This window comes from Emydura macquarii, unplaced genomic scaffold (assembly GCF_026122565.2).
Source record: "Emydura macquarii macquarii isolate MOO-44397 ecotype Brisbane River unplaced genomic scaffold, CSIRO-AGI_Emac_v2 contig_2205, whole genome shotgun sequence".
NCBI lineage: Eukaryota > Metazoa > Chordata > Testudines > Chelidae > Emydura > Emydura macquarii.
The window spans coordinates 37156506-37170531 of NW_027132342.1; positions in this window are offsets into that span (position 1 = coordinate 37156506).

Sequence of the window (14026 nt, forward strand, 5' to 3'; positions counted from 1 at the left end):
ATAAAGCAGATCAGTTCCAGAGCCAGGAATGAACCTAGATATCCTGAGACGTAGTCCTAGCCATAAATCCACAAAATTTGTAACTTACAATTGGCGGGCAGGCTATATGTTGTATGGTTCTTGAGATTGGATATAATGCTCTATATGTCTTATGGTCAAGATATCATACTCTGACACCTAAAACACAACATGGTTCATTTTCAGAAAAAAGCCTGGCATATTTAAATTGTTCGGAGGTCGTTTCATGAATGGAAAATGTATTCATTATTATGCTAAAGTGTGATCCCTTTCTAGTGATCTAACTAAACCAATCCTGAGTTACACAAAATATAGACATCTATTTTAAGTGGCTGAGTCTAGGTAAGGAAGCTAAGCCAAAAGGAAGCAGCGTTCAAAAGATGAGAAAATTTTCTTCTTTGAGATCTTTGAAAGCTAGTTAGAAGACTTATTATCTCTTAGGCTCTTTCATTAAGTACTAAAAGAGATTTTGGCTGAAAATAATCAGAGTGGACTGTGTCTAGGTACTGATGCATATTTTATTGCACAAATGCATTCCAGTCCATGACGTGTTCAAAGACCTTTGAAATACTGTGCAGAATACACAGAAAGTTCATGTTCATAAAACACAGTTAGAGGAAAGGATATAGTTTTTTTCTCAGAAAACTAAAGATGAGTCATCCAATACATTTATTTGATTTCCAGGACCAAGCATTTGCAGTCTAGACATACAGCTGTAATTTTTAAAAATACTTAATCAGTCTGTCTATAGGCTGTTATATTCTGATATCAGGGGGAGGTTTCCAACTTTGGATCACAAGAAGATGAAAAAATAGAACAGGACATACCAATATTTCAGAGATTTTCTTTTAGGGGAAGAGATGCAGTGTGTCTCCAAAGTGGTTACGATCTTTGAAATCTTTCAGTTACAGTCTCAGAACTGCAGGTGCCTCTTGTGACTCCCAGGCTTGTCCCCCACAGAACTGACTATCTCTTTGCATAAGACAACAGTGTGTACAATTTAGTTTATAGCTCCGTACCATAAGAAGATTTACAAAACCCTAACCCGCTCTCTACTGAAAAGTCTGTGATGTCACTCCCAGCTGTACAAGGCCACCAAAACGTTTTGGGCTTATTTTCTCAGGAAATGGGGAGATAAGGTTTAACAGTTGAAGTGGGAGTCTTGTTTGGAGGTTTGTTATGATGGGGAGGGTTTATCTGGGAAAGAGGAAACACCAGTGTTGTGCACTACATATTTTATAAGATGCACACTTGCAAGTGGTGCCTTTGAACAGTGAACGCTTTCCCTTGAATCCACATTCCAGAAATGGAAATCTAGAGCAGAGATGCCTTTCCTCCTAGTCTGGAAATGAGCTCCTCTAATGTAAGATGAAGAGGAGCTGTCCCAACCCCCATTGAAATGAAGAGTTGATATTCCCTCATACAAAGTGAAGGCAGCACCTTCTCTGTCCAGAGAAGAGCAAGCACCCTAGTTCTCCATCCACAGGCATGTTTCAGAATGCTCTTATTGTAACACGTTCATATTGAAATGTGCACCTGGACCAAAGAGCAGCCAGTTCACACAGCTGAATGTGTGCAGGGGTGTATGAATGTGTCTCGTCACTTTTCAACTCATCCATGGGCCAATGATTCCCAGACTTATGGAAGAATTAATTAAGGGATCCTATCAGCACAGCTTTCTCAAATGGGGGGAGGGAGTATGGGATCATTCTATCTCTTCTGATGGGCCTTAAGAAAGAGAATTCCTTCCCTGTTCCCCACAAACCAGAGGAGGAAAAACAAGTCATCTCCCAGCAGATACAAGAGGGGCTAATTGTAGCTTGAGGAGCTGCTTCTCTGGCAAAAATATGTAGCCCAATGCTTCCCCAAAAATTTGCCTCTATCTTTGTCATTTGTGTTAGCTGGTGCTGAAGGTTACAGTTCTGCCTCAGCAGACCCTATGAAACAGGCCAAAAAGAGTTACTCTGACAAAGTTAGAAGGTGGTCAAAAATAAGATTAAAAATGGTAATGATTTGAAAGCGTACAGCTGCAAACAGATCTATTATAAAAGTCACTTGCAGGGCACTTTACCTTGCTAGATTGGTTAGATTAGTTCTTATGCTATCACTTGAACAGTAAAGAGACCACTGAATGCATTATGTGTGTCCACAATATTCTGTCTCAAGCCAAAAATGGTGTGTGGTAGGATGTCTGTGAGGGACAGGCATCGGTTGACGCCATCCAGCCATCATGTTTTAGGTCTTCCAGGGAGTCTTTTCCATCCTGCTTCCATTGGGTTAAAGTGAAAGATGATTCTTGCAGGGAAGCTGGTAGGCATTCAGAAAAGACCGTAGCACCTTGGAGAGCACTGGGTGAGCATTGGAGAGAGCGGGACCTGTTTAATTAGAAAACAGATCTCTTCACTGATTTGAATTTGTGCCTTTTTATGGTCTTGATCATCTGGAGATGCTTCATCTGAATGGTGTCCTTTCAGGTCCTTATCTGGCAGAACTGGAATTTAGGCTTCTGTTTCTCCAGTCAGACTTGATTCCAACACAGGACAAAAGATCCTGGATCTCGGGTCCTGACAGATACAGTAATTAAAAGAGGAAATGCTTTTCAATCATTTTGGTTTGTTGTAAAACCACCAAAGTGTTCTGTTAATGATTTGGGATGCTAAACAGCGGGGATGGTAAAAGTGGCATGACACTGGATATTCTCTACCCCTCAACGCAAATATGATCTTGTAGCTGTGAGTAAAGTAGCAGGTGCCTCCTAGAAAGCCCTTCACTTTCCATCCATGTTCTCACAGTGACCCCCAGTGCAGCTAGCCACAGGAGCAGCTCACATAGCAAGCAGTTGCTCATGTGCCCAAGCGTCTCTCCTTTGTTCCCATAGCACTCAGATAAGCTATAAGAACATATATGACTGGAGTCACAAGGTAATGATTCTACTCCAAGGAGCATGTAGAGTGGTTTTAAGTGAGGAACAGAGAGCGAACAGAGCAGGGGTAGGGGAAAATAACAGAGGTAGAAAAAGAGAGAAGCAAAAATGAACAAGAAGAAAGATGGCAACTGTGCCAGGGTGCAAAGGGACATAAGAACAGAGTCCCATTTTTCAATCCACTACAACAGGGGCTCCTCCATGAATAGTTGCAAACAACTAAACTATGGAATCATGATCATGATTCCATAATCTCTTTCCAGTAGTCATCAGGAGAACTCAACCCATCTTTTACTTTCTTCCTTGCATCTCACATGATCTTGTCTATTTCCATTTCTGGCTAACTCAGGATTAATTCCTAATGACTATTCAAAATAACAGTAACAACAAAAAACCTGCGTAAATAGTGAAAAGGGCACATTTAGTCTGCTGTTTGTTAATTGACTTTAGCATCGTGGTGTTGAGTCTTAATGCATCAGAGTGCACTGCATAGGAATTTACCAACAGCTTGCAGAAATGATGCAGTGTTTGAGATTGGGCTGTCAATCATCCCTTGGTATTCCAGAAAACAAGGACAGCAGGTATCCATTTAATCTTTTGAGTCACCCTTGGTAAGAGGTTCCTGATAGCTCTTTCTTTTTATGCTCTCAAGATTTGCCATGGCAGAACCAGAGCAGTATTTGTTGACAGCCTACTGCTGTCTGTGTACAGGATGGAAGCAGTACTTTGTCTCTGTCAGAAGCACAGGAATTGCTATGCGTACATGGAAGAGCAATAAGAATCAGTAGTGAAGAGTATGATTTACTGGCATGCTATGCAGATTAAAATATACAAAAATAGGAAATTTACTATTTCAAAGCAGTTTGGGGTTTTAGCCAATTTGTCTATGGTCATACTTGTCAATATTTACATACACCACCATTTCTTTAGCTATCTTCCCTGCATAATAAGTTTTGGAGCATGGAAGTTTATTTCTGCTTATAATGTTTATTACGCTCACTGCAGCAAAGATAGAGAATGATACCAGAATAAGGAAAAAAAGATTTTATAGACTATCCGGCTATTTTTTTTTTTCTGACAACTTTTTAATGGATTTTAGGGCCCGGCAATTTTCAGTTCAGTCTCCTTCAGGCCCTTTTACTAATTGTTGGCAAATGAGGTGCCTGTGTTTCAAAGCACCTGTGGGTATTCATGACCTGGCAAAGTGGCAGATCTGCAAGGCCTTGTATAATTAAGTTGCAGCCCTCTCATAATGATTTCTTAGGGTATTTTAAGAAAAAATTGGACCTGACATAAAAGTGATAAAAGAGAGAGAACATTCATCCTCTTTTTTTAAAAAAGAGGCTTATCTGCTATGGCACACCTCATAACACCAATACGCTTGTACGTTTGTTGGCATTTCCACCATAAATTCTGTTTTTCCAGTGTTTAGAGAATAAAAATTCCTTTTGGTTTGTAACACATGGCTATAATTTTTGGCTATAAGCACTTTCAATAAACCAGTTTGGTCTTCAAGAAATCTGAGTCATAACTATTCTGTGGCCTCATAAAATTCTCAGTCATCAGTTATTACACTCACTATACTCATTGCCATCATATACATTTCACAGACATCAGCAGTAGAACTTAGGACCAAAATCACAGACCACAACTACTTGTGCTAAAGAAAAATCTCACTAGCTGTAGTATTTGGGCTTATGTCTTTTGTGGACTAATCACTGATGGTCACAAACATGTAGAGCTGGTTGAAAAATGGGTGAAAATTCTGCAAATTTTCTGGACAGACTACTTCTCCCATGAAGCACCATGGTCTCTCCTCTTGGAGATGGAAAGTAGTGCATCACGGGAGTCCCTCGTCAAAATTTATAATGGAAATGTAGTCCTATATGAACGCCCGGCCCACAGAGGAGAATAGAGATATGACACAACTGAACTACAGCTCCCATGCAGCACCACAGTAGCATTCCCAAATGAAAATATTTTGGTTTTCATATGAAATATTTTGGTTTGGGGGGCATTCATTTTTTTAATGAAAAAAATCAACATTGTCCACAAAAAGTAGATATTTTTCTAATTCAATTGTATTTTGTAAAAACCCAATTTTTGGTCCAAAAAGAGCTTAGATGGAAATTTTTCAAGCAGCACTACAAATATTTGAGTGAATCTAGTAAGAAAGTTATAGAATGACAAAAAAACTAGCATGGGATACCTGGCTTTGCTTCCCTGTCCTGGTCTCAGAGTTTCTGGTTTGGGCATTGTGGGGAAAACAGAAACTAAAGAAAGCCATGTTCTGTCTTTCTCAGGAGGGAAGGTGGCTGCAATGCAGGCTCAGCAAGTGGGTGTATATTGAAAGCATGGCCTGTGGAGCTTCTCTTCAAGGAAGGAAGAGAATTCTTGGGGGGAAAATAGTAGTTGGCCAAGTTAGGATGCTTTCTGTTCTCATGTAACTGAAGGTGCTTTGATCTGAGTTTGACAAGTGATGTGTATATTTTAACTGCAGCCACTTCAGTCTTAGTTTAAAAAAAAATCAACTACAAATAGCCCGGGGCCAAAATCTGCTCTCAGATATGTGCACAAAACTCCCACTGACTTCAAATTATTAACTATGAAAGGTGGGAATGGACCATGAGCATAAATTACCTGGATTTTAAATTTCAGGATTTTAAGTGTGTCTGTGTGGTTCAGATAGTAGGACTTTCCTATCTGGGCCAGGAGATTCTAGTTTCACATTCCACACCAGGGTCTGGTTCATATCCAGTGCAATGTTAGAAATGTTGATGTTTGAATGAGATCATAGGTGTTGGAACTAGTTGTTCTGGGGATGCTGCCACACCCCCTGGCTTGAAGTGGTTTCCATTAAATACATGGTTTACAGTTTGGTTCAATGGCTTTCAACACCCTCATCATAAAAATTATTCCAGGCCCCCTAAATGAGATGTTAAACTAAAGCTCATCCTTACCAGGAGTCCAGTGAAGTCAATGATTATTTTTTCCATTGATTTCAGTGGAGCCAGGAATTTATCCCAGCTCCTGAAATGAGTTCTAGCTGTATCACTGGTATTCTACCTAATGGCGACTTTCTCAATGAAACCGGTTGTAACATCAAAGGCTTTGAATGACTTATTGCTGAAATGGCTGCTACATTACCTACACAGTCATTGTACTGCCAGTATTTAACTCACTATTTTGAAAAGGACTTTTTGTCTTGTAAATGAGAAGAACTGTGTGCTGTAAAACCAAATTATATCTTCCGTGCATAACATTATCCTCACTAAATATTGTCTAAACAAATACTTAACTCAAAGATAGTAGTAATTGTAGCTCCAACAGTCACATTTTAAAGTACTTATATAAATATTTAGATGATCCATGTATCAGAAGCCATAATAGTCCTTGGTATCAGCTCTGAGACTTCTGTAAGGAACATTTATATTTTTAAACAGTACTATAACTTCCATATATCTGGTTACTTTGATTAATTGATTTGCTCCTTGATGACCATTTTAAATTTAGGATCTTGACCTTTGGCTGAAATCTAAACTGGAAATGTAATGTTGGTCCAAAAATACGCAACATATCAATTTATTAAAACCCTTTTCAGGTATATGTTTCATCACTTGTAAAAGTCCTTCCGGTACATACAAAACCAAGCCCTAATCCCATAGGAAGCTCCATTCAAGGCAATGGAGATCTACCTGTGTAGATCAGTTTGCAGTGTGAAGGCCCAAATCATTTAATGCCTGCTAATTTGTTTGGTATGTGCTAGAAACATAACAGGTCAAATTACTTATTAGAAACTTAATTGTAGTTTTACTTTACTTGTGCATCTGACTTTTAAGTCATTTGAACGAGTTTCAGAATACTCCTAGGCACACCTGAGTCTTACCTAGTGGTATTAACCTTCTGGTGTGTACTGTATAAGATTTCACTGTCTTTTCAGCTTGTATATTATTGGCACTGGTACATGAAAGCAGATGCAGCGTGATTGTCACAGCTATTCATTTATATGCTTTGGGTGAAATTCAGAACAAAGGACCGAGGAACCCCACCTTAAGCCCTGGGTGAATTTCACTCCACAACATTAAGCTCTCCTTTCTGCCCTGGTGATGTTAAACCTAGTCACAGAAATTAGTTCATCAAAAAAGAAAGAAAGCTGGTTTTATCTCATTTTTACCCAGACAACGCACACATGGCCCAAGAGTTCATATGCCACCTCCTCCACCTGACCTGCTACAAACTCCTATCTTCTGCCTGCTGTGGGGGATCCAGCCACACAGAGGTGAGTATAGAAAGCATACTCAAAACTGCTGCCTGTGTTTGTAGAAGTTCAGGAAGGAGTAGGTGGAAGTTCTCTGTCATACTGAAGGAGGGGAAAACCTGCAATATGCCTCAAACAGGGGCCATGATAAAAGGGACATATGCCAATTCCCTGGTGACTCCAATTCTTTTCACTATAGAGCTTTGTCCTGGTGAAGCAGTCCCTACACAACAACAGCAGTGAATCAATACACTTTAGATTAGCAATTCAACCTGGCCCTAGTTTTATATCCACCTCCATCCATGAACCAGGGAACCCTGAAAAGGATGGGTTTGTCAGCATTGTCTGAGCTGGTCCTCATTCCCCCCATAATGATTTACATCCCTGTGAGTAGGATAGTAGCAGTGATTGACTGCTATTCTTCCACTAAGAGAATAAGCAATGGTTAGCATTAATAACAGATGGGCTCCTATCAAGCCCAACCTACTAATGCAGGGACAATACTGTGATATTAAAGGTTAAAATATTACTTATGCCTCTCCAGTCTTTCCTGAGATGAGCCAACTCCTTGCCATCTCTCTCCTGAGCTCCAGGACTAGCTGCTCCAAAAAGTAGTCATTTATGGTGTCTAGAAATGTCATCTCTGCATCCTTCCTGAAATGACATGTACACAGTCAGTATAGGAATAGTTGAAATCCTCCATTATTATTGTATTTCCTGGTCAGGAGGTCAGTAGTATGTTCTTACTGCTATACTCTTATTGTTCAAACATGGAATTTCTATCCATGAAGATTTTATGGCACATTTTAAGATTTAAATTAAAAAATTAAATTAAAATTAAAGATTAAATTAAAAAATGTTAAGGTTTTTACTTTATTTGACTCTATGCTTTCTTTCATATATTGTACCACTCCCCTCCCCACAGCACAACCTATTCTGTCATTCTTATGTATTTTCTATACTGGTATTACTGTATCCCATTGATTATCCTCATTCTACCAAGTTTCTGCAGTGCTTATTACATCATATCCTCATTTAATGCTATGCACTCTAGTTCATCTAACTTAGTATTTAGACTTCTAACATTTGTATATAAGCACTTGTACAGTTTGTCAATATTAAGTTGCTTGCCTTCATGTACCATATTTAAATGGACAGGTTCCCCGCTAGCTCCCACCTGTACTTAACCAGCTTTTTTTCTATCTTCTTTACTGGGACATAGAGTTCTCCCTTTTATACATTCATCCCTAGGGAATGTTTCTACCCAAACTGTGTGCTCCTCTGCACCTATCAGCTTTCCCCGAACCCTTAATCTAAGAAATCATCTACAGCCTTTTTAATTGTACATTCCATTAGTCTGATTCTGTTTTGGTTTAGCCCATCCTTCCTGCATAGATTTCTCCTTTCCCAAAAGATTCCCCAGATCCTAATAAACCTAAAACTCTCCTCCCTACACTATTATCTCATCCACACTTTGAGATCCTGCAGATCTGCTTGTTTTTCTAGCCCAGTGTGTGGAACTGGAAGCATTTCAAAGAATGCTACAGTACAATGGAGGTCCTGGACTTTTATCTCTTACTTTTCAGCCTAAATTTGGCTTTCTGGATCTGTCTCCTACCTTTCCCTATGTCACTTGTACCTAGACGTACCACAACCACTGGCTCCTCCCCAGCACTGCACATAAATCTATCTAGATGTCTCGTGAACCTGCATCCTTTGTGCCCAGTAGGCAATTTACCTTGTGGTTCTCCTAATCATCACAAACGCAACTATCTATATTTCTAATAATCAAATCCCCTATTATATTCACTAGAGCTTTGTCTACACAATGAGCAAAACTGAGAAGTCATTTTTGTGTGTTTGGGAAAGAGTACAGAAGTAATAAATAGGATTAGGTAGAGTATTGGATGGAAAGTTTTCTCTTATAGTTCATACATATATTACCATTTATCCTCTTTAAAGAAGCAATAAACACATTAAAAATTATTTATCTGTATTATCATGTTCTCATTCAGGGTGACAACACTATTCTCTAACCCATTTACTTGGCAGCCAGAAGTACAATTGAGGGTGAAAATCAGCCCTGTACGGAGGGCTAGTCCCAGGCCAAAGAAGTACTATTTTGAATGCTGAAGTGGGACTTAATTGGTGCATAGGCCTTGGATGGAATTCCACCTCTTAGGAGTGTGTGGACATATTATCCAGACAGTACTTTGGGAGAAGTTTTTTTTTTTGTGAGTAAAGGGGAAAAATTGCTCAGGAGATGTAATGTAGGCCAAAACAAATGCAGACAGATGCATCTACATCACTGCTCTGGTCTTACATGAAAAACCAGCAGACTTCCCTGTTTTGAGGCAAATGTTAATTAGAAGTTCTGGGAAAGTTCTTTTCATTACAAACATTAATACATTCTCCCCCTATTTTCATGAATTATTAGACAGTTGTGATGATAGTGCCCTAGGAAGAGAAGAATAGGCAAATATAAATTAGCTTAGGGAATTAAAAGGCCTCCCAAAAGTGACCCAGAATGCAAACAAAAATCCTTGTGGCTTCTTGGGGACAGAGGCAGCCCTCAGAACTCCAGACATTGATTCTGAATTTCAGACTTTTCTTGTGGTCCTTAGTCAGTCTCGTGTGTGCATATGTGCAGTACTCCATCCAGTGGCCATCCGTTGTGTCAGATTGGAGTAATCACCAACAGGCCCCAAGTTCTTGGCCTGATGGTGGGGATTTGGGAGGTGAGGGGTGGGGGTGTTATTATTTAATAAATTAAATAACTCCTTCATTCCTGACTTTTGTTTTCATTCAGGGGCTGAGGGAAATCAGTAATACGGGAGCTGAAGAGGACCTCTTCTCAAGTGGGGATTGGGTGAGCAGGAACAGCTGTGAGGAAGGCTGTGGTCAGCACATTGGGAGTCGGATTGTATGGAGTGAAGTGAGAACATCAGGCAGGACTGGAAAAGCAGGCTGGGTGAAGAGTGGGGGAGCAGGAAGCAGAGGAACGTGGCAGCCAGGATTAGGGCCCTCAGCAGTAGCTAGCCAGTCAGCCCAAGTTTAGCAGCTACATCAGCTTCTAGAAGAGGAATAACATGGTAGTTTGCCATGGGAAGATGAGCACAGGAGAAATCCTGGGAAGGCAGACCATATGGAGGAGCTTCTGAGTTGCTGAAAAGAACCAGTACTCTAAAAAATTATCAGTGGAAGCGCACAGCCTCTTGATAGCTGAGCTGTTCCCAATGCACCATGTTAGTGCTATATCAGGACTAAAGGGTTAAAAATGTAAGAAAGTTGCACACAGTGGTTGGGGCTATGTGCACTCGTTGGGTGGTTCCAGCCTTATTCACTCTGATCTGTTCTGTTCCAGATTCTCAGACACACACTCCAAACCATAGTCCTTCCTTCTCCTTCAAACAGCATGGCAGGGAGATTACAGAGAAACTCTAGCTAGTTTTCACTCAGTGACAGCAAGCCTATCTCAGTAATGCAATCTATGGGCTCCATTTTCTGAGTTTATTCAACTCCTGTTACCATTAATGAGGGTTTCAAGCCTCTTTGTGCATCAGTAGAAAACAGTACCCCTGTGTGTCTAAGGGGCAGTGCCCCCAATCGTTGTTTAATCTTTTCCCCATGGCACACAAATCAATAAGGTTTAATATATGAATGTAGCATCTTAGGCAGTTCAGGTAGCCTTTATACTATTTTAATGGACTCTCTGGCGTCAGTCTATTGGGTATACAGTATTACACTATTCAAAGTGTTTTCTTAGATACCAGATGAATAATAAAAAGCACTGAACTGACACTTCCACTGAGAACCTTGTACCCCAAAGGACAGAGATGGATACAGCAATAGAAAAAGGAACTGCTTTGACACAGATTTTGTCCTTGTGTGTATGTCTTGTCCCGCCTGTGTCTCTTGTCTATTATTCCTCTCTAGCTTTATTCAGCCTAGGTTTACGCTAGTGTAAACTCTGGCATAGAGCCCCATTTGAACAAAGTTTTTCAGAGAAGGGGGTTGGGCTGGCAAATAGCAGCCACAGCCTCCCTTAAGACGATGGGTCCTATACGGGCAAGGCCACTTACAAAGTGGGCAGTGTTGGATGAGAAATGGCCATGGCTAGGATGGCAGAAGGATGCAATGATTCCTCGCTTTCCCTCAGTAGTTTCCAACATGGAGCTCCAATACAGGCCCGTCATAATCTATTAACATTTGCTTGCCCAGCAAAATCCCTGCAGACAGGTGGAAGCAGGAATTCATGTTCTGTGGATGACATCAGGAGTGTTTACTGGATTTCAGGCCAATGATGTTTTTTTTCTTTCATACCATATTCCCAGTTGTCAGAATGTGTTGTCCTGTCAGCACCGAATATCTATTAATACATTCTCAAATCTATGGCAGGATCCCATCAGTACGCTCCTCTTTAGTGCCCTAGTGCTTTCTTGCTGACTTTGCCCTCCTTACCACCTGTCCCTAGCTCTGCCACTGACCTACTGTGTGACCTTGGGCAAGTCATTTAACTTCTGTTTGCCCTCCCACCTTTTATCTGACTTGTCTATTTAGGCTGTAAACTTTTTGGGACATGGACTATCTCTATGTAGTTGTTGCACGATAAGGCCCCATTTTAAGATAAGGCTTGGGAATGTATACAAGGCATCTAGGCACAGCTTTAATTCAAATAATACAAATTTTGAAATGAAATGAAATTTTGTTATGCCTATTCTTTCACCTAAGCTGTCCAAGGTTTACAGGCAGTACACATGTTTAAAAGTATTGAAGGAATTGAACGAGGAGGCCTAGCAAAGAAAACTACAATGTATTCCTGCAAATTATTTTGAATTACTGTAACAAGGGACTTTTGGTGGAAGCCATAATGCAGTAAGATTAACGTCTGGATTTTTCTGGAAAATTCTAGACAGAAAAATAATTATTCACTCTTCTAAATAACTTTTTAAAATCTCAATCTTTTGTTTAACCTGCTTTATTTCAAGTTAACACGTAAAGAGGTTTCTATTTCATGATCACAGTTGTTTAATGGGTCATTTTGTTTAAATGCTGACTCACTCTTCCTATCAGTTGGTGGCAAAAATAGCATTTCACAGCAAAACAAATCTGCATCTGCAATTGTTCAGCAAACACTTTTGGAACCCAGGGGAACTATTTAATAAGTGTTTGAAAATATGACTCTTTTCTTGCACTTATTTCTATTTCAGGATCAACTTTACATTTTCATGTCAAGGATCTAGTTACACAAATCATTGTTAATGCAATTTTCCAATATGTGCCATAAATACTGATACATTTTGTTCAAAAGGAGGCAAATTTAATTTCCTAGCCTTATTCCCCAGCACATGAAAATTAGGCAAAGTTAGTTTGCTGAAGTCATAAGTTCTTCATATTACCACACAAAAGAGAATGCTAATAAGGGATCAAACTTGTACCATAGAAAGATCAAGAATTTTATTTTATGCTAATGTCAATGTGATGAAAAAGGGCAGTGAACAAAGGAACTGAGAATTGCTTTTTACAGTTCCTGATGATCCGGGAGTTATTGAATGTGGATTTAACTAATTTTATAGATCACTATTAATTGAAATTTTTGAATAAAGATATTTTGCTATACAAGTGAACCATTTACCATTCAAGACAAGAAAAAATAACTTATCTCTCACACATCACTTGGTATTTTTCACACTAGTATACAAACATTAACTACATTAGTCTCTCAGCATCCTTGTGAGATAGGTATTATTTCAGATTCCATTATTTTACAGATGAAGAAATAGACACAGGGAACTTACCTGAGGGGGCCAACACCTTACTGCAAGTGAATGAGACACATTAAAATTCAGGAGTTCCTGGTTCCCAACCCTCTGTTCAGTCTAGTAGATATTCTTTTGTTAGCAGAAAAGCCAGCTACGTTTTCTTTCTTTTTTTAAGTTAGATTTTTGCCACCAGCACCATTTCCTCCTGCAATTAAACATGGGCTCCTCATCACCTTGTTTCTGCCCCTCCCACTCATTGATGACTAGAAAGAGCTTGCATCCTTTCATTTCATTTCATTCTGTGATGGTCAGAATGGCAATATGGGGGTTGGCACAACAAGCAATAATATAGTTGAGGGTAAAAGCAGGTAAACAGAGTTTATCCACTGTTCATTTGGAGAAAATGGAATTTAGTTTACGTTAATTTACCCATCCCTTTTTTTTTTTACCACTACACCACTGACAAGTCACTTCTGCTTCCAGCACAACAACCTGCTGAAATACCAGCTCATGCTGATTTCAGCAGATCTTGCAATAAAGACCTGATCCAAAGCCCACTGAAATCGATAGAAGTCTTTGTGTCGACTTCAGTGGGCTTTAGATCAGGCCCTAAGTAAAAGAAAGCCTGGTTAGTACTTCGATGGGAAACCTCTAAAGGCTTGTGTACATAGGCACGCTGTTAATCCAGTTTAAACATGTGAATTTAAAGTGGGTTAATTGAACTGCACTAAACCTCTGTATGGACACTCTCATTCAGTGGCCTTAATTTGGTTTAATTTAATTAAGATCAAGTTGCACCTTGAGTTAATTTGGATTAATTTTTCTAAGCATCCCTGTGTAGATGTGCCTTAAGGAAAGCAAAGTGCTGCAGACAGTGGTGTCAGCTAGTACATAGTTGACACTGTTCCCCATTGGGACATTCTGGGACTAGGGAACAGTAGAAGGGCTGTCTTTTGGATAAGATATAAAGTTGAGGTTCTCTCTACTGTTGCAATTATACAGTTGTAACTCAACTATCAACTGAAGCACATATTTCAGCAGTGATCAGGAATTTTTTTCCCCATT